This window comes from Camelina sativa, chromosome 1 (genome assembly GCF_030686135.1).
Source record: "Camelina sativa cultivar CO46 ecotype springtype chromosome 1, ASM3068613v1".
Taxonomy (NCBI): domain Eukaryota; kingdom Viridiplantae; phylum Streptophyta; class Magnoliopsida; order Brassicales; family Brassicaceae; genus Camelina; species Camelina sativa.
Genome location: NC_141880.1, coordinates 21,950,110 through 21,975,142, shown reverse-complemented (window position 1 = coordinate 21,975,142; position 25,033 = coordinate 21,950,110). Strand labels below are relative to the sequence as shown.

At 41.9% G+C, this 25,033-nt stretch overlaps 3 non-coding genes and 1 pseudogene across 3 annotated transcripts; 1 reads left to right on the top strand and 3 right to left on the bottom strand.

The window, feature by feature from the left end:
- Positions 1-2,713: 2,713 nt before the first annotated feature.
- On the bottom strand, positions 2,714-2,820 carry LOC147950190 (small nucleolar RNA R71). The gene has a single exon (XR_015565063.1). It is a non-coding gene; the product is annotated as a small nucleolar RNA R71 (small nucleolar RNA).
- A 718-nt stretch (positions 2,821-3,538) lies between these two features.
- The window catches only part of LOC147950186 (uncharacterized), a 35,352-nt pseudogene continuing 13,857 nt past the window's right edge, over positions 3,539-25,033 (top strand).
- LOC147950189 (small nucleolar RNA R71) lies at positions 11,416-11,522 on the bottom strand. The gene has a single exon (XR_015565144.1). It is a non-coding gene; the product is annotated as a small nucleolar RNA R71 (small nucleolar RNA).
- On the bottom strand, positions 21,109-21,215 carry LOC147950188 (small nucleolar RNA R71). The gene has a single exon (XR_015565101.1). It is a non-coding gene; the product is annotated as a small nucleolar RNA R71 (small nucleolar RNA).

Below are 25,033 nucleotides of genomic sequence, written 5' to 3'. Positions count from 1 at the left end.
CAATGCATTTGACTAATTATAAGAATTTGGGATGAATTTGGAGTGTTTAAACAACACTTAAACCCGTTTTATCCCAAAATAGGCTTAAACCGAGAAAACAGGCTAAAACCGAGAGAAATGATGTTCATATATTTTACCTTGTTTTCCCTTAGTTTATTCACAACTTTTGCATCTTTTGCTATCCACTTAGGCCATTATTGTGTAGCTTTAGGACTAATCATGCATTAGAGTATAGTTGCATTGCATTTGCATCTTTTTATGCATAAACAGGTGATTTTGGAGCTTAAGGAGCATGGAAGCAATGCTGAGGAGAAGTGAAGCAATCCTGAGGAGAAAACAAGAGAGTTAAGGCTGTAGAATCAAGGTCCGAAGTCCAACTCGACCGCACCACTCGACCACCACTCGACCGTGTGATGAGGAGGACTCGACCGAGTGGAGAATGCACGAGAGAAGCCAGCTCGACCAGCCACTCGACCGAGCACTGGTCGAGTTGACCGAGCCGTTGACTACTTTGACTTTTTGTATTTTTAGGGCTTCCACCTCACCTCCTATATAAGGCCCTTCTACCTGCAGCCACCAAAGAGTCCAGCTTTTTAGAGAGTCTAAAACATAGTTTTTACCTTTTTTAGATTTTATTCCTTTTGCACTTTCTTTTATTTTTAGATTTTGTACTTGTTTGAGAGAGAAAGACTAGATTCTTATATTTTGTTTGTTTCATAACTTTCAAAGTATTAAGATTTCGAGTTTTATTCCTTCATCAATATTGTAGATCTCTGTTTCATCTTTCTAATGATGCAAGTTTCATTATTTTCTGGGTTTTTGACATATTTCACCATGTGTTCTTGTGAGTAGTTTGCTTAGGACCTTGAGGATGGGTTAGGCTGGGTTGATCTTGTGGTTTGTTTGATTTGGTCAAGCTTGATTGTTGTAGATCTCTTCTAGGCTAGATGATCTTAATGCTGATCCTATATCTGAGAAGGTAGGGTTTGATTTCAAGCATCTTAGCTTCACACCAATGTCTAAGGAGCATAGATAAGGCTAGATCTAGAGCTTACCATTAGGCCTGCTAAGAGATTAGAAGTCTTGTTTGGTTTGAGATGTATTGCTTAATGCCTGCTTGTGTAGATTCTTTTCTTTGTGAGAACAAGTCTAGAAATGCATAGGTTTGATTGTTTCTTGCCATGTGAGTGGATTAAACATGTATTAGAATAGTATGTCTAGAGATCAGCTCAATGTTTGCTTGAGATTTGTTGACCAAGTTAGATAACCACAATGATTAGCTCAGCCCATGAATCCCTCCTCAAGGCCTTCTTTGTTTATTGAAATCTGAGTCTAAATATCATTGCTTGCTTGTTGTTTGATTAGTTTTAGCATTGCTCTGTTTTTCTTGTGTTGCTCTGTTTTCACGTTTTAGTCTAGCTCGACCACGTACTCGACCTACACTCGGTCGAGTGCTGCTCGAGTTCATCCCCAGAACTTGTGTTTTTAATTTGTGATTATCTTGTTTCATTCCTGTTTCATTTCCATTGCATTCATGTAGTTTCCTGTTCATTACTTGTCTTGCATTAGTTCATTAGCATAGTGTCTATCTCTGTTCTAGTTTCATTATAGCTTTAATTTGTCTGTTCTGTTTGCATTTAGTATCTTGTTCTAGTTGTTTTTACTTTCTACATTTCATATCTCATTTTAGGATTGTTAGTGACAAACAATCTTTACAATTGGCTTGACTTAGACTCATATGCACATCTTAATTGTTCACAATCACTCAGATAGGATTGACACCTCTTATACTGCAACTGCATAAGGAGAATTGAAACACCCTGACTTCTATTCATTCCATACATCATCATTCCATACATCTTTCTTTCACCACACCACAAACAAAGTCAGTTTCAATTTGGCGCCGTTGCCCATTTGAGTGTGTTTTGTGACATTTAAGATCATTATTAGTCTAAGATTAAGTTCGTTTAAACACTTGTGAAGTTACTGAACTCGAATCTTCCTTTGCTTGGCTGTTTTGTGTTTCAGGTACCACTCGATCACCTACTCGACCACCACTCGACCGAGCTGTGATCGAGCACTTGATCGAGCCAGAAGCCGGATCCAAATAGCCATTACTTCCCAGTCGACTCGACCACCCACTCGAGCCTGTACTCGACCGTGTACCTGTTCGAGTCTGTAGTAGAGTTTGTTGATGCACACAAGGTCAAAAGGCAAAGACAGTCTTCAACAGCCTATTGACAACATCCACAGGCTACAAAAGGGTTTGAGACATAAGCAAGGAAGAGTAGTTCAACAACAACAAGGTCAAGACATCATGGAGCAACAAGCTATCCATGAGCAAAGACCAAGGCACATTGGTGCAGGAGATGCACCCAATACCCACAACCAAAGGGCTGGAATTGTGCCACCTTCAGTAGCAAACAATAACTTTGAGATCAAGAGTGGATTGATCTCAATGATACAAGCCAACAAATTTCATGGGTTGCCAATGGAGGATCCACTAGATCACCTTGATGAGTTTGACAGAATATGTGGGCTCACTAAGATCAATGGAGTGAGTGAAGATGGATTCAAATTAAGGCTCTTCCCATTTTCTCTTGGAGACAAAGCTCACCTTTGGGAGAAGACTCTTCCTACTGGAGCTATCACCACATGGGATGCATGCAAGAAAGCTTTTTTGGCCAAGTTCTTCTCCAATGCAAGGACTGCTAGGCTGAGGAATGAGATTTCTGGGTTTGCTCAAAGGAATAATGAGAGCTTTTGTGAAGCTTGGGAGAGGTTTAAAGGATTCCAGACTCAGTGTCCTCACCATGGCTTCAGCAATGAGTCACTTCTAAGCACCTTGTATAGAGGAGTGCTTCCCAAGATAAGAATGCTTCTTGATACAACCTCTAATGGCAACTTCCTCAACAAGAATGTGGAAGAAGGATGGGAATTGGTTGAGAATCTTGCTCAATCTGATGGCAATTATAATGAGGATTATGATAGGACAATAAGGAGCTCCTCAACTGATCAAGAGGACAAGTATAAGAAGGATTTGAAGATGGTCAATGAGAAACTTGACAAGATACTCCTCAGCCAGTCCAAGTCTATTCACTTCATTGGTGAAGAAGAAGCTCTAGTTCAAGAGGGGGAGCCTGAATTTGCTGAGTTGTGCTACATGCAAAACCAGGGAGGATTCAAAGGCTACAACCAAGGAGGTTTCAAAAACAACAATCTCTCTTATAGGAGCACCAATGTGGCCAATCCTCAAGACCAAGTCTATCCACCTCCTCAACCTCAACAACAGCAACAAAACTACATCCCCAAGCAACAACACCAAGTGTTCCAGCCCCAATTGTGTCCCCCACCAGGGTTTCAGACTAGCCAAGGCCAGGAACAAGACTTAAGAGCAATGATGCGACAGTTGTTGATTGGGCAAACACAAGGCAAGATTGAGACAACAAACAGGATTGCTGAGCTGAACAAGTGGATAGATGATATTTACAGTGAACTTCATGCCAAGTATGACACACTGACATCCAGGATTGTGACTATGGAGAACCACCAAGCTTCTGCCTCAAAGAATGACCATCACAAGGGCACAACCATTGTACAAACTACTGAATTTGCCAATGCTATCAATCTTCGCAGTGGAAGAGTCTTACCAACACGGCTAGGAGCACATCCCAACACTGAGGACAGTGGAATTCAGGAAGGGGAGGGTTTCCAACAGGAAGAAACTCAGGATGAACACACCATTGAATTCGATGTACCACTCGACCACTCACTCGACCGAGTAGGTGGTCGAGTACCCGATCGAGCTGATTCTCAGGAGAAAATCAATCCAGTCACCTCCAAAGAAAAAGAAGTCCGGTTCATTCCTCGTCCTTACAAGCCTCCACTACCTTTCCCAGGAAGATTTAAGAAACAGATGGTTGAAAAGTACAAGGCATTGTTTAACAAACAAGTTAGAGAGATTGAGCTTAGGATGCCTCTAATAGATGCCTTTGTGATGATTCCTCCTTACCAAAAATTCTTGAAAGATGCTGTGATGGAAAGGATCAAGGAAGTTCAAGGAATGGTGATTCTCAGCCATGAGTGTAGTGCCATAATCCAAAAGCAAGTGAACCCTCAAAAGCTAAGAGATCCTGGTTCCTTTACTCTACCTTGCTCTATAGGGCCCTTAACCTTCAATAGATGCCTTTGTGATTTGGGAGCCTCAGTAAGCCTAATGCCTCTATCAGTTGCTAAGTGCCTAGGGTTTACCATGCAACATCTCCCTAATCCTAGCTGATAGATCAATAAGATTACCACATGGTGTTTTGGAAGATCTACCAGTTAGAGTTGGAGTAGTGGAAGTCCCAACAGACTTTGTAGTCTTGGAAATGGATGAAGAACCAAAAGATCCTTTGATCTTGGGGAGACCTTTCCTAGCTACAGCAGGAGCAATAATTGATGTGAGACAAGGGAAGATTGATCTCAACTTGGGAGAAGACCTCAAAATGACATTTGACATTGTAGAGGCTATGAAGAAACCAACAATTGGAGGACAAGTCTTTTGGGTAGAAGAGTTGGACAACTTATCGGGAGAATTGATGGAAGAGCTAGCAGAACAAGATCACCTTAGAACTGTTTTGACCAAAAGTGGAGAGGAAGGGTTTATCCATGAAGAAACTAAGGCCTATGAAGACATATTGGACTCCTGTGAAGAATCACACCATCCAAAGGTTTTTGAGGGGTTACCAGCATTAAGAGAGGAAGTTTGGGCAGTTCAAACAGCAGATACGGATAGCTCGACCACCCACTCGAGCACACACTCGGCCGAGCGCCAACACTACTCGACCGAGTGCACTACCGAATCCCACACAGACGACTGGTCTGAACTGAACGCACCAAAAGTAGAGCTAAAACCTCTCCCTTCTGGGCTAAGGTACATCTTTTTAGGTGAGAACTCTACTTATCTTGTGATAGTAAATGCTAACTTGAGTAGGAAAGAGCTTGATTTGCTAGTTGTTGAGCTAAGGAAGTTTAGAAAAGCTATTGGTTATACTTTGGATTACATTAAAGGAATTTCACCTAGTCTTTGCATGCATAGGATCCACCTTGAAAATGAATCCTACTCTAGTATTGAACCTCAAAGAAGGCTTAATCCTAACCTAAAGGAAGTAGTCAAAAAGGAGATTCTAAAATTGCTTGGAGCTGGTATGATCTATCCTATCTCTGATAGTACTTGGGTCTCACCAGTCCACTGTGTCCCTAAAAAAGGAGGAATCACTGTAGTAAAGAATGATCATGATGAGTTAATTCCCACTAGAACCATAACAGGACATAAAATGTGCATTGACTATAGGAAGCTTAATTCTGCTACTAGGAAATATCATTTTCCTCTTCCATTTATTGATCAAATGTTGGAAAGATTAGCCAATCATACTCATTACTGTTTCTTGGATGGATATTCTGGATTTTTCCAAATTCCTATTCATCCCAATGATCAAGAGAAGACAACATTCACATGTCCATATGGTACCTTTGCATATAGGAGGATGCCATTTGGATTATGTAATGCTCCAGCTACCTTTCAAAGGTGCATGATGTCAATCTTCTCTGATCTTATTGAGGATGTGGTTGAAGTTTTTATGGATGACTTCTCTGTCTATGGAGATTCCTTTTCTTCTTGTCTTACTAATCTATGCAGAGTTTTAAAGAGATGTGAGGAGACAAATCTAGTCCTAAATTGGGAAAAATGTCACTTCATGGTTGAAGAAGGGATAGTTCTTGGTCATAAGATTTCAGAGAAGGGTATTGAGGTTGACAAAGCAAAAATTGAGGTCATGGTTCAACTTCAACCACCAAAAACAGTTAAGGACATAAGAAGCTTTCTTGGTCATGCTGGATTTTATAGAAGGTTCATCAAGGATTTCTCAAAGATAGCTAGGCCATTGACAAGGTTGCTTTGCAAGGAGACTGAGTTCAACTTTGATGAAGATTGTTTGAAGGCTTTCAAGGAGATCAAGGCTGCTCTAATATCAGCCCCAATAGTCCAAGCTCCAAACTGGGATCTTCCATTTGAGATTATGTGTGATGCTTCAGACCTTGCAGTAGGAGCAGTTCTGGGACAGAAGAAGGATAAGAAGCTGCATGTTATTCACTATGCCAGCAGGACCTTGGATGAAACTCAAGGAAGATATTCAACAACAGAGAAAGAGCTTCTAGCAGTGGTCTTTGCCTTTGAAAAATTCAGAAGCTACTTAGTAGGGTCCAAAGTAATTGTGTACACCGATCATGCTGCTTTGAGGCACATCTACTCAAAGAAGGACACAAAACCAAGGTTATTAAGATGGATTCTGCTTCTCCAAGAGTTTGACATGGAAATAGTTGATAAAAAAGGGATAGAGAATGGAGTAGCTGATCATTTGTCCAGAATGAGGATAGAGGAGGAGATTCCAATCGATGATTCAATGCCTGAGGAGAAGCTGATGCAGATAGGGACAACTCGGCCTCCAACTCGACCGCCTACTCGAGCATGCACTCGATCGAGTATGTTTGGGCACACGATCGAGCAGGATGAGATGGAGGAGTGGATGGCACTTGAAAGTGAAGATCTACCTTGGTATGCTGACATAGTCAATTACAAGGTGTGTGAAGAAGTCCCAGCAGATATGGACCCTTATAAGAAGAAAAAGCTCCTCAAGGACATCAATGGGTACTATTGGGATGAACCTTACTTATACAAAAAGGGATCAGATGGGTTGTTTAGAAGGTGCATAGCAGAAAATGAAGTTGAAGGAGTGCTAGGGCATTGTCATGGTTCCACTTATGGAGGCCATTTTGCAACTTTCAAGACTGCCCAGAAAGTCTTACAAGCTGGTCTATGGTGGCCTACACTATTCAAAGACACTCACAAGTTCATCACAAAGTGTTATGCTTGCCAAAGAATGAGAAATATCACAAGAAGGAATGAAATGCCCCAAAACCCAATTCTGGAAGTTGAGATATTTGATGTGTGGGGAATTGATTTCATGGGACCTTTTAATCCTCCTTCAAATGGGAATGTCTACATATTAGTGGCAGTGGACTATGTCCCCAAGTGAGAAGAGGCTATTGCCAGCCCTACTGATGATCACAAAGTGGTACTTAAACTTTTTAAGACCATAATCTTCCCAAGGTATGGAATTCCAAGAGCTGTGATTAGTGATGGAGGAACACACTTCATCAACAAGATCTTTGAAGGAATGCTAAGGAAGTATGGAGTCAAACACAAGGTGTCTACAGCCTACCATCCCCAAACAAGTGGACAAGTTGAAGTGTCAAACAAACAAATCAAGGCCATTCTATCAAGAAGAGTAGGAACAACAAGAAAGGATTGGTCTAGTAAACTTGATGAAACACTTTGGGCCTATAGAACAGCTTTCAAGACACCTATAGGAAGAACCCCATTCCAACTGATCTATGGAAAGTCTTGCCATCTCCCAGTTGAAGTTGAGTACAAAGCCCTATGGGCAATCAAACTTTTGAACTTGGATCTAGAGACAACACAAGCTAAGAGAAGCCTTGAACTGCATGAGCTTGAGGAAATCAGATTGGAAGCTTATGAAAACTCCAAAATCTACAAGGAAAGAACTAAAGCCTTCCATGATAAGAAGATTCTCATCAAAGACTTACAGGCTGGAGACCAAGCTTTGCTTTACAATTCAAGACTCAAGTTATTCCCTGGGAAGTTGAAAAGTAGATGGGGAGGCCCTTTTAAGATAAAGGAGATCCTACCATATGGGGCTGTCACACTTCTCAACAAGGATGGTAGTGAGTTCACAGTCAATGGTCAGAGAGTTAAAAAGTATTTGGGAGAAAAGGAAACACCTGAGAAGTTCACAATGCTTCTCCAAGATGCTCCACAAGCCTAAAAAGGACACCAAAGTCAAGCTTAGTGACTTTAAACAAGCTCACTAGGGAGGAAGTTCCTAAGGTATCCATGTACATATTGTTTAAGGTTTTTGGTATTTTGATTTTTGTTTTGGTATTTTCATGATCAGGGAAGCAAGGGAGACCAGATAGAAGAGGAAAAGAAGACTCGACAGCCAGCTCGACCCCCCCCCCCCCACTCGAGCACGTACTCGACCGAGTCCCGGTCGATTACCATCGTCGAGCTGCCCCAATCTCCACCTCCAAGTCACCAGCAAGACCCCAACTACTCCTATGACAGCATGCAGATGGATGTGGACAACTACTTCCACAATCCCTAAGGTACCACTATCACCTTCACTTGTAGATATCATTGCATTTGACATTGTGTTTTGTTTTTTGTTTTTCATCTTGAATCCTCACTCAAATTTCTTTCACACAGGGACTGCGTGATTTAAGTTTGGGGGAGGGTTTGAGATAGCATTTGACATTGTGTTTTGTGATTCTTATTTCAAATTTTTAGCATCATCATGTTAATACTTGCATAGCATCTAAGGCATAGAAAAACCCTAAAAATTTGAAATTTTTTGCAAAAAACTTTATAAAAAAAAGAGTGTTCATGTAGTTTGCACTGCACATTAGGATCTTGTTTAGCATGTTTCATGTAGGATTGTATAGTATTTGCATTAGGGATCTATGATGAGTATTCCCTTGTTAGCTTGTTTATTCACTAGACTAGGATCAATGCCCAAGTTAATAGTACTTTGATGCTAGTTGAGTGGTTAGAAGAATAAGATTGAACCAAGCCTTGAATTCCTACATTGCATTTGGTCTAAATTGAAGCATGTTGAGATTTGAAACCATTTCCTATTCATAAGAACCTAATATTAACTTTCAATTATCAATGTGTGCATTGCTTTAAACTCATGGATACCATATACATATTTGGATCATCTTCTTCCTTTTTACCACTCTTGTTGATCCAAGTAGCTGATTGAATCATTAGAATCAGTTCTCCTACCCCTAAACCAAACCTTCTTTCAAGCCATGTTTATTCTTGTGTGTGTGAGGCCTATTTTTGGGATTGAGCTTGGTAGAAAGTGTTAGGTTTGAACTGACAAGAGTAAAGCCTTGTGTAGTTCTAGTTTGCATTTTTCAAACTAGATAGGACTAGGTGGTTCACTTGTTGGGTTTGGGACTTGGCTGTTATGAAAAGAAAAGAGGAAAAAGAGAAAGAAAAGGTTAGAGTCTTTAGGAGGGGAATGTGTTTAAGTAAATTTAAAGTCTAGTGAAAGAATGGGAAGAATAAGGTTGTTTAAAGATGGTTCTAGTTAAAGAAAAGAAAGAAAGAAAAGAGAAGTCTAGCAAAATGCTTATATGTCTTAAAAATAAGAAGAAAAGAGAACCATAGCAAATAAGTAAGAATTCCCCATTCCACTAGAAAGATCAAATAAGAAACCTCTCCTAAGACTTTAAAACCAAAAGAGAAAAGGGTGAAAAAGAAGAAAAGAAGTTAAAGGGTAGCACTAGGATCAATTGGGTTTAGATTGATAGGATAAACACTTTGGGTGCCTTTGGGTAGACAAGGTTTTGTTCTTGTATGTGTCTAAGTGTTCTTACCTTTAGCATTCTTCTAAAGCTCAATCCATTTTTTATGAGAGAACCTTGATATTAATAAGCCCTACTCTAAAAAGAGACCATCATTGTCTCTAAACCTTTTACTGCCAAGCCAAATGAGTTTAAGCATTGCACATAATTGATTCATGTTCTTGATTAATGAATGTTAAAGGAAATGGTTGATTTGAAAGCATGTGGACATCTAAGGCTCAAATCAGTGAAGGTTGTGATGTGCTTGTCTAAAGTCTTTAAGTATAGCTCATTCAACTTGCATCATAGTACTAGTAACTTGGACATTGATTCTAGATAGTCTATTTGCAAGCTTTAGGAGCTGAGATCCCACTTTCAAACCTCACCTACCTTCTTTTGTCTTGATTATTTGCTTGAGGGCAAGCAAAGACTAAGTTTGGGGGTGTTGATGTTCATATATTTTACCTTGTTTTCCCTTAGTTTATTCACAACTTTTGCATCTTTTGCTATCCATTTAGGCCATTATTGTGTAGCTTTAGGACTAATCATGCATTAGAGTATAGTTGCATTGCATTTGCATCTTTTCATGCATAAACAGGTGATTTTGGAGCTTAAGGAGCATGGAAGCAATGCTGAGGAGAAGTGAAGCAATCCTGAGGAGAAAACAAGAGAGTTAAGGCTGTAGAATCAAGGTCCGGAGTCCAACTCGACCGCACCACTCGACCACCACTCGACCGTGTGATGAGGAGGACTCGACCGAGTGGAGAATGCACGAGAGAAGCCAGCTCAACCAGCCACTCGACCGAGCACTGGTCGAGTTGACCGAGCCGTTGACTACTTTGACTTTTTGTATTTTTAGGGCTTCCACCTCACCTCCTATATAAGGCCCTTGTACCTACAGCCACCAAAGAGTCCAGCTTTTTAGAGAGTCTAAAACCTAGTTTTTACCTTTTTTAGATTTTATTCCTTTTGCACTTTCTTTTATTTTTAGATTTTGTACTTGTTTGAGAGAGAAAGACTAGATTCTTATATTTTGTTTTTTTCATAACTTTCAAAGTATTAAGATTTCGAGTTTTATTCCTTCATCAATATTGTAGATCTCTGTTTCATCTTTCTAATGATGCAAGTTTCATTATTTTCTGGGTTTTTGACATATTTCACCATGTGTTCTTGTGAGTAGTTTGCTTAGGACCTTGAGGATGGGTTAGGCTGGGTTGATCTTGTGGTTTGTTTGTTTTGGTCAAGCTTGATTGTTGTAGATCTTTTCTAGGCTAGATGATCTTAATGCTGATCCTATATCTGAGAAGGTAGGATTTGATTTCAAGCATCTTAGCATCACACCAATGTCTAAGGAGCATAGATAAGGCTAGATCTAGAGCTTATCATTAGGCCTGCTAAGAGATTAGAAGTCTTGTTTGGTTTGAGATGTATTGCTTAATGCCTGCTTGTGTAGATTCTTTTCTTTGTGAGAACAAGTCTAGAAATGCATAGGTTTGATTGTTTCTTGCCATGAGAGTGGATTAAACATGTATTAGAATAGTATGTCTAGAGATCAGCTCAATGTTTGCTTGAGATTTGTTGACCAAGTTAGATAACCACAATGATTAGCTCACCCACACGCAGCGTCAGGGAATTGTGCCTCCTTCCATCCCAAACAATAATTTTGAAATCAAGAGTAGTCTCATCTCTATGATTCAAGGCAACAAATTTCATGGCTTGCCGATGGAAGACCCTCTTGATCACCTGGACGAGTTTGACAGGCTCTGCAGCCTCACAAAGATCAATGGTGTCAGCAAAGATGCATTCAAGCTGCGCTTGTTCCCATTCTCTCTTGGTGACAAAGCACATCAGTGGGAAAAAGCTTTACCTCAGGGATCCATCACCTCTTGGGATGATTGTAAGAAGGCTTTTCTTGCGAAGTTCTTCTCTAACTCGCGGACTGCTAAGCTCCGCAATGCAATCTCCAGCTTTGCTCAGAAAAATGGTGAAACCTTCTGTGAAGCTTGGGAAAGATTCAAGAGCTCCACTACTAAATGTCCTCACCATGGTTTCAGTCAGGAATCCCTCCTTAGTACTCTCTACAGGGGCGTTCTGCTTAAGTTCAAGATGATGCTTGACACTGCAAGCAATGGCAACTTCCTGAACAAGGATGTTGAAGATGGTTGGGAGCTTGTTGAGAACTTAGCTCAATCTGACGGGAACTACAATGAGGATTATGATAGGACTTTTAGGAGCAACAACGATACTGATGACAACACCAGGAAGGAAATCAAGGCTCTTCATGAGAAATTTGACAGGATTTTGTTGGGTCAACAGAAGAAGGTTATTTCTGTCTGTGAAGCTGCGCAGATACAGGTCCCAGATGGGGAGGTTGATCCAACTGAGGAGTTATGCTACATGCAGAACCAAGGTGGCTACAATAAAGGTTTCAACAACTACAGAGCTAATCCGAATCTCTCCTATAGAAGCACAAACGTTGCTAATCCACAGGATCAGGTCTACCCTCAGCAACAACAACCTCAACAACAACAGGCGCAGCAGCCGCACAAGCCCTTCGTTCCTTACAACCAGAATCAGAATTTTGCTCCGAAGCAGTAGTACTTTCAACCACAGCAGCAGGGCAACATGAGTGCACCCCCAGGTTTTCCACCTCAGGCACCACCTCCCGATATGACAACTATGCTTCAACAACTTCTTCAAGGACAAGCAGCTGGTGCTCAGGATGTTGCCAAGAAGTTCTCTGAAGTGCAACATAATTTTCACGATTTGAACACCAAAGTTGAGGCACTGAACTCTAAAGTGAAGTACCTAGAGAGCAACCACGCTATAACTTCTTCTGCAAAGCCTCAAGGCCAACTTCCAGGAAAAGCTATCCAAAACCCGAAAGAGTACCACCAAGCTCAAAGTATTACCCTTCGCAGTGGCAGAAAACTCCCATCTCAAACAGGACCTACTGCAATCACTGTGGACAGTGATGAACAAGATGGGGAGGACTTCTGTGAACCAGAGATTCAAGCTGAGCAGAAGGAAGAGGAAGACAAGATCCAAGTTCAACCAGAGTTACAAGCTAAACCCTCGACTGAAAAAGCAACAGTTCCTGAAGCAAAGAAGCCAGTGTTCATCCCACCACCTTACAAGCCTAAACTTCCATTCCCAGGAAGGTTCAAGAAAGAGTTGGTGGCAAAGTACAAAGCGCTTTTTGATAAACAAATGAAGGAGATCGAAGTGAAAATGCCTTTACTCGATGTTATTGCTCTCATACCTCAGTCCCACAAGTTTTTGAAAGATCTGGTAAATGAAAGAATCAAGGAGACTCGGGGGATGGTGGTACTAACTCATGAGTGCAGTGCTCTCATACAAAGGAAGGCTGTCATGGAAAAGCTCGGTGATCCAGGATGCTTCACTCTGCCATCCTCCCTTGGTCCATTCGCTTTCAATAATTATCTCTGCGATCTTGGAGCATCTATCAGCTTGATGCCACTCTCCTTGGCTAAAAGATTAGGATTCACGAAGTTTGAACAATGCAATATCGCTATGATTTTGGCTGACAGGTCTGTGAGGTATGCTAATGGTATCTTAGAGGATTTACCTGTAAGAGTTGGAGATGTGGAGATTCCTACTGACTTCGTAGTATTGGAGATGGATGAAGGACCAAAGGATCCTCTGCTTTTGGGAAGGCCATTCTTGGCAACAGCTGGAGCAATCATTGATTGCAAGAAAAGTCTGATAGAGCTGAACCTTGGTAAGGACTTCAAGATGAACTTTGACATTAAAGATGTCATGAAGAAGTCTACCATAGAAGAGCAACTGTTCTACATAGAAAGGATGGATCAGTTGGCAGATGAGCTACTTGAAGAGCTCAATGAACAGGATCATCTTCAGAGTGCTTTGACAAAGAACTTGGAAACTGAAGCTTATCAGAAGATTTTGGACTCTCACAAAGAGGAAGAAAGATATGCAGTCTTTGAGGACTTGAAAGCTCTACAAGCAGTGAATGTCAAGTGTGCAGACCAAGCAGAAAATCAAAGTTTGATGCTTTCACTCGACCTGCAAAGCTCTACAAGCAGTCCTGCGCCTGATGACTGGACTGAACTCAAAGCACCAAAGGTAGAACTCAAACCTCTACCAAAAGGGCTAAGGTACGCTTTCTTAGGCCCTAACTCTACTTAACCTGTCATAGTAAATGCTGAGCTTAGCCATGATGAATTGGAAATGTTGTTAACTGAACTGAAAAGGTTTAGAAGGGCAATAGGGTATTCACTAGATGATATTAAAGGGATTTCTCCTAGTCTATGCACACATAGGATTCATCTTGAAAATGAAGCATACTCTAGTGTAGAACCCCAACGTAGATTAAACCCAAACCTGAAGGAGGTAGTCAAGAAAGAAATCCTTAAGTTGCTAGATGCTGGTATTATCTATCCTATCTCTGACAGTACATGGGTTTCACCTGAACATTGTGTTCCTAAGAAGGGTGGGATAACTGTAGTGAAAAACGAAAAAGATGAGTTCATCCCCACTAGGACCATTACAGGGCATAGAATGTGCATAGACTATAGGAAGTTGAATGCTACATCTAGGAAAGATCACTTCCCATTGCCTTTCATTGATCAAATGTTAGAAAGATTGGCTAATCATCCTTACTACTGTTTCCTTGATGGGTATAGTGGATTCTTTCAAATCCCTATACATCTAAATGATCAGGAAAAGACCACTTTTACTTGTCCTTATGGCACATTCGCCTACAGGAGAATGCCTTTTGGTCTTTGTAATGCACCTGCTACTTTTCAGAGGTGCATGACCTCTATTTTCTCGGATTTGATAGAGGAGATGGTGGAGGTGTTCATGGATGACTTTTCTGTGTATGGCTCCTCCTTCTCCTCCTGTTTGTTGAATCTGTGCAGGGTACTTACCAGGTGCGAGGAAACAAACTTGGTGCTGAACTGGGAGAAATGCCACTCCATGGTCAGAGAAGGAATAGTCCTTGGGCACAAGATTTCCGAGAAAGGAATAGAGGTTGATAAGGCCAAAGTTGAGGTTATGATGCAGTTGCAACCCCCAACCAATGTGAAAGATATCAGAAGTTTCCTTGGGCATGCAGGGTTTTACAGAAGGTTTATCAAGGATTTCTCCAAGATAGTCAGACCTCTTACCAGGTTGCTCTGCAAGGAGACAGAGTTCATCTTTGATGATGAATGTTTGGAAGCCTTCAAGCTTATCAAGGAAGCTCTGATATCTGCTCCAATAGTCCAAGCACCTAAATGGGACTATCCTTTCGAGATCATGTGCGATGCTTCTGATTACGCAGTTGGAGCTGTTCTGGAACATTGAATTGATAAGAAGTTGCATGTCATCTACTATGCAAGCACGACCCTTGACGACGCACAAGGAAGATACGCCACCACTGAGAAGGAGTTGCTGGCAGTAGTGTTTGCATTTGAGAAGTTCAGGAGCTACTTGGTTGGTTCAAAAGTGATTTTCTACATGGACCATGCTGCACTGAGGTACATCTACGCAAAGAAGGACACCAAGCCTAGACTTCTGAGATGGATACTTCTTTTGCAAGAGTTTGATATGGAGATCCTCGATAAAAAGGGGATTGAGAATGGAGTCGCTGATAGAATGTGGATTGAAGACATGGTCCCCATTAATGACTCAATGCCTGAAGAGCAACTAATGGTGTTTGAGACTCTGAATAAGAGTACATACGCCGGGTTAGAGTTGGAGATGGTTGAAGCACTGTCACTAAAGGAAAACAAGTTTCCATGGTATGCAGACCTTGTCAACTACTTGATCTGTGGAGAGGTTCCCAAGAGTTTGGACAGCTACAACAGGAAGAAGTTCTTCAGAGATGTCAACCACTACTTCTGGGATGAGCCTTACTTGTTCAAGAGAGGGTCTGATGGTCTGTTCAGAAGGTGTATAGCAGAAGAGGAAGTACAGGGTGTGCTTGAGCACTGTCATGGGTCAACGTATGGAGGACACTTTGCTGCATTCAAGACGGCCCAGAAAGTTTTACAAGCATGTCTCTGGTGGCCTACTCTATTCAAAGATGCTCACACATTCATCACCAAGTGTGATGCTTGCCAAAGGATGGGTAATATCACAAGAAGGAATGATATGCCTCAGAACCCAATCTTGGAAGTGGAAATATTCGATGTCTAGGGGATTGACTTCATGGGTCCCTTCAACCCTAAATCAAATGGCAACGAATACATCTTAGTGGCAGTTGACTATGTTTCTAAGTGGGTTGAAGCTATTGCAAGTCCCACCAACGATCATAAGGTTGTCTTGAAGCTGTTCAAAAGCATCATCTTCCCAAGGTATGGAGTACCAAGAGCTGTAATCAGTGATGGAGGAAGTCACTTTGTTAACAAGGTCTTTGATGGTATGCTGAAGAAGTATGGGGTGAAACACAAAGTAGCGACTGCTTATCACCCCCAAACCAGTGGGCAAGTAGAAGTCTCCAACAAGAAGATTAAGGGTATCATGTCAAGAATTGTTGGGTTGTCTAGGAAGGATTGGTCTATGAAGCTGGATGAGACTCTCTGGGCTTACAGAACAGCTTACAAGACACCAATTGGAAGAACACCGTTTCAGTTGGAGTATGGTAAAACATGTCACCTTCCTGTGGAGGTTGAATACAAGACGCTTTGGGCTATTAAGATGTTAAATCTGAACATTGACAAAGCACAAGCCAAGAGAGTTGTTGATCTACATGAGCTTATGGAAATCAGAATTGATGCTTATGAAAGCTCCAAAATCTATAAGGAGAGAACCAAGGCTTTTCATGACAAGAAGATTGTTGTGAAGGAACTAAAGTCTGGAGATCAAGTCTTGCTTTTCAACTCCAAACTTAAGTTGTTTCTTGGCAAGCTCAAGTCAAGATGGTCTGGACCATTTGAGATTAAAGAGGTTTTGCCATACGGATCAGTAACTCTGCTGAACAAGGATGGTAGTGAATTCACAGTAAATGGACAAAGGGTCAAGAAGTACCTTGCAGATCAAAAGATTCCGGAGGGGTCCTCTGTGCCTCTCTGTGATCCTCCAAAAGCCTAAAAGAAACAGGAAGTCAAGCTTAGAGACTTAAAACAAGCTCACTTGGGAGGAATTCCCATGTTTATCCCTGTATATATTTCTTTTTATTGCTATTTAGGTTGTTTTTGTTAGTTTTATGATTTTCTCAGGTTTTTAAAAGAAAAATCAAGTTCGTACACTATGTAGCTTGACCCAACGCAGCATGGTGATCGAGCTGGAGACGGAGTCAACACAAGTCAACAAAGCAGCATTGGATTCCTTCCCATTTTCGCACAGCTCCTAAAAGTGGGTAGAACACGTTTTAAATCTTGTCCACCAAACTCAAGCTCGGTCCCACCACATGTCTCCTCCAACTCCACCATGTCTCCCACAAGACAACACAAAGCTGTCTCCTCTCACCCATCAAGTCGAGTTCTATCATCTCTCCACTATAAACAAAAGACTAAGTCACACTCTTCTTCACTCAACTTTGCATATCTCGTCTCTCTCTCTAAATCGTTTAAGCTTAGCCATACATTTCATCAACCTTAGCTTTTGCGATTCTTGCTCTCTCTCAAGTTCTCTAAGCTTCATCTCTGTTTCTCACCATGTTTAACAAGCTTAGATGGAAACCCAATACCAAGCCACTTGATGCTGAGCTAGCTAGAAGCATCACTGACAAGAGGCGGAGATACATTGAGGCAGTAGATGAAGAAGAGGAGGAACCACCAGTGGTTGAGGCAGAAGAAGAAGCAGAGGGTTCGCGTCTGACACGAAAGGAAGCTGCAGCCAAAGTAATAAGGCTTGCCAAAGCTAGAGGGTCACGTGCTTCAGCCGAACCTCAAGTAGACGACGTACAAAACGTGGAGCCAGTGCAACCTTCTAGGAGATCACTGGATACAACAGCTCGACGAACAATCCATCCATGGCGGTCACTGTCTCACGATAGAAACCCACAAACTCAGGATCGAGTTGTTAGCTCTAGGGAGTCGTCACGTAGGAGAACTGAAATAGCTCAAGGAAAAAGACCAGTGGGGCGAGTAAGGCAGATTCAGGAGGATTTAACAGATTCAGAGGAATACACACCGCCAGCCACACCGTCAGGGGAGCAGCTCACTCCACAAGACTACTATAAGCTCTTCATGGAATGCGATTTCACTGCAACAAGATACCTGCATCGCTCTACCATGCGCAAGCTTGGAATTAAAGAGGACGTTGAGCTCCTATTCAAAAATTGTGGTCTTGGAAATTTTATGAGGTGTAACCGTGAAGCATACAAAGATGAAACCTGCCAGTTCCTCGCTTCTCTCAACGTGTACTACTATGAAGAAAGCGATGAAGACAAGTGTGGGCTAGGCTATTTTACATTCACGATCCACGGAAAGCGCTACTCTTGCAGCATCACCAACTTAGAGAAGTTGTTTGGTTTCCCTAGCGGGACGGAAACCTGCCCCGACTTTGACGACAAAGAGTTGAAGGCACTTTGGAAACTATCAGCAATGGTGGTTACACATCCTCGAGAAGCAAGAGCAACGAAATTAGGAGTCCGGCCATCAGATACTTTCACAAATGTGTTGCAAGCACTTTCTTTGCGCGCCAAGCTACCGGGACAGTCAACGAGAGTGAGCTTCAGATGATTGATCTCGCTCTTCAGAGCCTCCTCCCAACCACAACAGATGGCACTGTGCTTCGGGGAGACGGGTCAGACACACCTCTTTTCGTATATTTGTTAAGGCAGTTCCTAGCCTACCGCAATTGGGTAGTCAAAAACCGTGGGAAGAAGAATAACACGTTGACTGTTGGCGGGATAATCACTCCTATCCTATCCAATCGTGGTGTCCCCTTGTGCTCAGATCTTCATGAACCTCGCTCGTTGGATATGGGGTATCTGAAGAAAGCACTGTTTCTTGACCAGGGAGTGCATGAAGACAAGCTTATGTTTCGTTTCCATCACCCACGCATTGGTGACGCTAGGGTCTTACTTCCTAACCCAACTCTCACTACGCTGGAGGACATTCACAACATCTGGTTCCTCCCAAACCCTGCTGATGTTCATATATTTTACCTTGTTTTCCCTTAGTTTATTCACAACTTTTGCATCTTTTGCTATCCATTTAGGCCATTATTGTGTAGCTTTAGGACTAATCATGCATTAGAGTATAGTTGCATTGCATTTGCATCTTTTCATGCATAAACAGGTGATTTTGGAGCTTAAGGAGCATGGAAGCAATGCTGAGGAGAAGTGAAGCAATCCTGAGGAGAAAACAAGAGAGTTAAGGCTGTAGAATCAAGGTCCGGAGTCCAACTCGACCGCACCACTCGACCACCACTCGACCGTGTGCTGAGAAGGACTCGACCGAGTGGAGAATGCATGAGAGAAGCCAGCTCGACCAGCCACTCGACCGAGCACTGGTCAAGTTGACCGAGCCGTTGACTTCTTTGACTTTTTGTATTGTTAGGGCTTCCACCTCATCTCCTATAAAAAGCCCTTGTACCTGCAGCCACCAAGGAGTCCAGCTTTTTAGAGAGTCTAAAACCTAGTTTTTACCTTTTTTTTAGATATTATTCCTTTTGCACTTTTCTTTTATTTTAGATTTTGTACTTGTTTGAGAGAGAAAGACTAGATTCTTATATTTTGTTTGTTTCATAACTTTCAAAGTATTAAGATTTCGAGTTTATTTCCTTCATCAATATTGCAGATCTCTGTTTCATCTTTCTAATGATGCAAGTTTCATTATTTTCTGGGTTTTTGACATATTTCACCATGTGTTCTTGTGAGTAGTTTGCTTAGGACCTTGACGATGGGTTAGGCTGGGTTGATCTTGTGGTTTGTTTGATTTGGTCAAGCTTGATTGTTGTAGATCTCTTCTAGGCTAGATGATCTTAATGCTGATCCTATATCTGAGAGGGTAGGGTTTGATTTCAAGCATCTTAGCATCACACCAATGTCTAAGGAGCATAGATAAGGCTAGATCTAGAGCTTACCATTAGGCTTGCTAAGAGATTAGGAGTCTTGTTTGGTTTGAGATGTATTGCTTAATGCCTGCTTGTGTAGATTCTTTTCTTTGTGAGAACAAGTCTAGAATTGCATAGGTTTGATTGTTTCTTGCCATGAGAGTGGATTAAACATGTATTAGAATAGTTTGTCTAGAGATCAGCTCAATGTTTGCTTGAGATTTGTTGACCAAGTTAGATAACCACAATGATTAGCTCAGCCCATGAATCCCTCCTCAAGGCCTTCTTTGTTTATTGAAATCATAGTCTAAATATCATTGCTTGCTTGTTGTTTGATTGGTTTTAGCATTGCTCTGTTTTTCTTGTGTTGCTCTGTTTTCACGTTTAAGTCTAGCTCGACCACCCACTCGACCTACACTCGGTCGAGTGCTGCTCGAGTTCATCCCCAGAACTTGTGTTTTTGATTTGTAATTGTCTTGTTTCATTCCTGTTTCATTTCCATTGCATTCACGTAGTTTCCTGTTCATTACTTGTCTTGCATTAGTTCATTAGCATAGTTTCTATCTTTGTTCTAGTTTCATTATAGCTTCAAGTTGTTTGTTCTGTTTGCATTTAGTATCCTGTTCTAGTTGTTTTTACCTTCTGCATTTCATATCTCATTTTAGGATTGTTAGTGACAAACAATCTTTACAATTGGCTTGACTTAGACTCATATGCACATCTTAATTGTTCACAATCACTCAGATAGGATTGACACCTCTTATACTGCAACTGCATAAGGGGAATTGAAACACCCTGACTTCTATTCATTCCATACATCATCATTCCATACATCATTCATTCATACACCACAAGGAAAGTCAGTTTCAATTTGGCGCTGTTGCCCATTTGAGTGTGTTTTGTGACATTTAGGATCCCTATTAGTCTAAGATTAAGTTCGTTTTACACACTTGTGCAGTTACTGAACTCGAATCTTCCTTTGCTTGGCTGTTTTGTGTTTCAGGTACCCACTCGACCACCTACTCGACCACCACTCGACCGGGCTATGATCGAGCACTTGATCGAGCCAGAAGCCGGATCCAATTAGCCATTACTCGAGCCTGCGCTCAACCGTGTACCTGTTCGAGTCTGTAGTAGAGTTTGTTGATGCACACAAGGTCAAAAGGCAAAGATAGTCTTCAACAGCCTATTGACAACATCCACAGGCTACAAAAGGGTTTGAGACATAAGCAAGGAAGAGTAGTTCAACAACAACAAGGTCAAGACATCATGGAGCAACAAGCTATCTATGAGCAAAGACCAAGGCACATTGGTGCAGGAGATGCACCCAATACCCACAACCAAAGGGCTGGAATTGTGCCACCTTCAGTAGCAAACAATAACTTTGAGATCAAGAGTGGATTGATCTCAATGATACAAGCAAACAAGTTTCATGGGTTGCCAATGGAGGATCCACTAGATCACCTTGATGAGTTTGACAGAATATGTGGCCTCACAAAGATCAATGGAGTGAGTGAAGATGGATTCAAATTAAGGCTCTTCCCATTTTCTCTTGGAGACAAAGCTCACCTTTGGGAGAAGACTCTACCTACTGGAGCTATCACCACATGGGATGCATGCAAGAAAGCTTTTGTGGCCAAGTTCTTCTCCAATGCAAGGACTGCTAGGCTGAGGAATGAGATTTCTGGGTTTGCTCAAAGGAATAATGAGAGCTTTTGTGAAGCTTGGGAGAGGTTTAAAGGATTCCAAACTCAGTGTCCTCACCATGGCTTCAGCAATGAGTCACTTCTAAGCACCTTGTATAGAGGAGTGCTTCCAAAGATAAGAATGCTTCTTGACACAGCCTCTAATGGCAATTTCCTCAACAAGAATGTGGAAGAAGGATGGGAATTAGTTGAGAATCTTGCTCAATCTGATGGCAATTATAATGAGGACTATGATAGGACCATAAGGAGCTCCTCAACTGATCAAGAGGACAAGTATAAGAAGGATTTGAAGATGGTCAATGAGAAGCTTGACAAGATCCTCCTCAGCCAATCCAAGTCCATTCACTTCATTGGTGAAGAGGAAGCTCCAGTTCAAGAGGGGGAGCCTGACTTTGCTGAGTTGTGCTACATGCAAAACCAGGGAGGATTCAAAGGCTACAACCAAGGAGGTTTCAAGAACAACAATCTCTCTTATAGGAGCAGCAATGTGGCCAACCCTCAAGACCAAGTCTATCCACCTCAACAACCTCAACAACAACAAAACTACATCCCCAAGCAACAACACCAAGTGTTCCAGCCCTAATTGTGTCCCCCACCAGGGTTTCAGACTAACCAGGGCCAGGAACAAGACTTAATAGCAATGATGCAATAGTTGTTGATTGGGCAAACAGAAGGCAAGATTGAGGAAGCCAAGCAGTTTGCTGAGTTGAATCAAAGGCTCACATTACAGTACAATGATCTGAACATGAAGTCCTAAACCCAACCAACTCCCTGGAAAAGCTGTTCAAAATCCAAGGGAGTTCACTGCAAAAGCCATTCATATCTCTGATGAGGAGGTCACTGAGGATAGTGTAGTCCAAGTTTGGGGGAATTCATTAGTTACTGAAGCCCCAAGTGACGTTTGTGCAAAGCATCTGGAGTCCGTTATTGCACTCGACCAAGTACTCGAACAGCCACTCGATCGAGTGCATGCTCGAGTGGTCGATCGAGTTGCAGACTCAGAAGCTGTCAAGCCTCCTAAGTACACTCCTCCTGCTTACAAGCCACCTCTTCCATTCCCAGGACGTTTCAAAGCACAAAAGATTAAGGAGCTTAGGGAAATCATTGAGAGAAAGGAGATGATGGCTAAGCAACAAGAAGAAGAGAGGGTTTTAAAGGAAGAAGCTGTGGTTGAGGAAGTGTTGGCCATACAAGAGATCACCATTGCTTACCAAGAAGAAGAGAGAGGACCTGCCTTGGAACAGTATGATCCATATCCTCTCTACAAAGACTTTTTGCTTGATTTGTCAAAGAAGAAGGCTGAAGCTCAAGATGAGAAGGATCTTGAGGACCTTGGAGGAGTTATCATTCCAATCAAGCTTAAGGATCCAGGTCTATTCTATCTGCCTTGCACACTTAGCTATCTTCACTACAACCAATGCCTTTGTGATTTGGGAGCTTCAACAAGTGTGATGCCATACTCCATAGCACAAAAGCTTGGGAGAACTGATTTCAAGTTCACCAACCTTCATATATGTTTAGCTGATGGGTCAAACAAGGAGATAGTTGGAAGGTTGGAGAATGTCCCAGTCAAGATAGGGAAGGCAAGGGTTCACACTGATTTTGTGGTGTTGGAGATGGACAAGGAACCTGAAGATCCAATCATTCTTGGAAGGCCATTCCTAGCCACAGTTGGAGCAGTTATTGATGTCAAAGAGGGTCTTGTGACCTTGAACATTGCTGAAGATATAGCCATGAAGTTTAACATCTATAACCCAACCAACCTTCCTACCATTGATGATCAACCTTTTACTATCAAGGACAAAGGAGGTCAAGAAGGTTCAAGTGGTGAAGCAACTCCAAAGGCTAAGCTCTCCTTTCAAGATGATTCTGTGGAAAAGCTTAAGAGGTCAGTTCAAGAGTTGACTAGTATGGTTGAGGATCTTCAAGTTAAGCTGAACAAGAGGTCCTTATGGAAGGCAAGACCAAGGCTCAAAATCAAGAAGAAACATGGTTTGTGTGTTAAGGGTGAGGTGATCAAGGATCAACTTCACAGTGATCAGGAGGTTCCAGGGAGGATTTCATCACCTCCTTGGTATCCAAACCAAGTCTAAAAAGGAAACCAAAGTCAAGCTTAGTGACTTTAAACAAGCTCACTAGGGAAGAAGTCCCTAAGGTATCCTTTGTAAATATGGTTTATTTTTCCTTGTAGTTTTGATGTGTTTTCTTTTTTTGTTTGTGTTGGACAGGCCTTTCGGTGAGAATGTAGTTGGGTAAGGAGGGAATTAGACTTGGAGAAGGAGACTCGCAAGCCCACTCGACCTACCCACAAGAGGTACTCGACCGAGCTGGAAAGGAATTGAGGCCCATTTGATCTTCAAATCGCTAGAACGATCAAGTAGAGGGAAGAACAAGAAGAAAAATTTTGAAATTTCAAAGTTTGGTCAAGGTGCTCGACCGTGTACAGTCGAGTGTGGGGTCGAGTGGCAGCAAAAAGCAGGTCAAAGATTCCCAATTCAAATTTGAATGGTATGGACGCTCCACCCTTATCTCTTTGTCCCCTTAGCTTCTTTATATAGACCTTGCACGAAATTATACCTCTCACATTCTCTCATTTGCTCAAAACCATTGAATTCAAGTTTTAAAGTCTCTCTCATAGCTTATCTTTTGCTCAAGCTTAGTTCTTTCAATTTTTTGGTTCACTAACCCATTAACTTTGAGCTTTGAGTCTATTCCCTTTAGTTCTATTTGAAAAATGTCTTCAAGAATCACTAGGAAGTCTCAACAAACCGCTGCAACCTACATGGAACGTCATGATGCTAGCCTTGAATCAAGAGGAGAAGCTGGAAGGGCCACTCAACGCCCCACTCGATCATGCACTCGACCGAGTGGTGGTTCGAGCAGCCGGTCAAGCCAGATGTCGTGTCCAAGGAGAGAGAGAGTTGAGGAAGATCCTGAGAGGACTGAAAGTGAGGAGGAAAGGGAGTCAACTCTCAATGAGTTCATGAGGAGACACAAGGCCAAAGGGAAGAGGCCAGCAGTTGAGGTTGAACAAGAGGAGAGTGAGAATGAGAGTGAGGAAGAAAGTGAAAAAGAAGAGATAGAGGATGATGGAGAAGCTGAGTTCTGTGGGTTGTCAAAGAGACAACTCTATGATGCTTTCATGAGAATGGAGTTCTTAGGGACTAGATATCCACACAAGGAAACCATGGAGAAGCTAGCCATTGGTGAAGATGTGGAGTATCTCTTTGAGAAGAGCAACCTAACTAAGTTTATGGGGCTTTGCATGGAGGGATACAAAGAAGAGAGTTGTGAGTTTCTAGCCACAGTCAAGCTGCATACATATGCAAGGAAGGATGCTGAGTTTGGAGCTGGTCACATTGCTTTCACAATCAAAGGGAAAAGGTATGAACTTTCAATGAAGAAGATAGCCAATGTGTTTGGTTTTGAGGTTGGGAGCAATAGGAGTTTGATGATTCCAAGAGAAGAGCTCTATGCTGTGTGGGAAACCATTGGGGACAACAAATACTACTCATCCTCCAATTCCAAGAGTTCAAGGATAAGGAGCCCAGTCCTAAGGTACCTCCACAAAGCTCTTGCCAACACCTTCTTTGCTAGGAAGGAAACTGGGAATATTAATGAGAGGGAGCTAAAGATGATTGATTTGGCTCTCAATGGAGTCATCTTCCAAGCAAGAAATGGCACCATCATTCTTGGGAGCACTGTGGAGACTGACCTAGCAATGGTGCTCATTGACCACATGATTTACTTGAGAAGTTGGGTAGGCAAGTTGGAGAACAAAGGATCAAGAGGAGCACTAACCATTAGAGGCATCATTACTCCAATCCTACAAGCTGCTAAGGTTCCACTTAGAGGAGAAAGGGTTTCACCAAGATGGATTGACT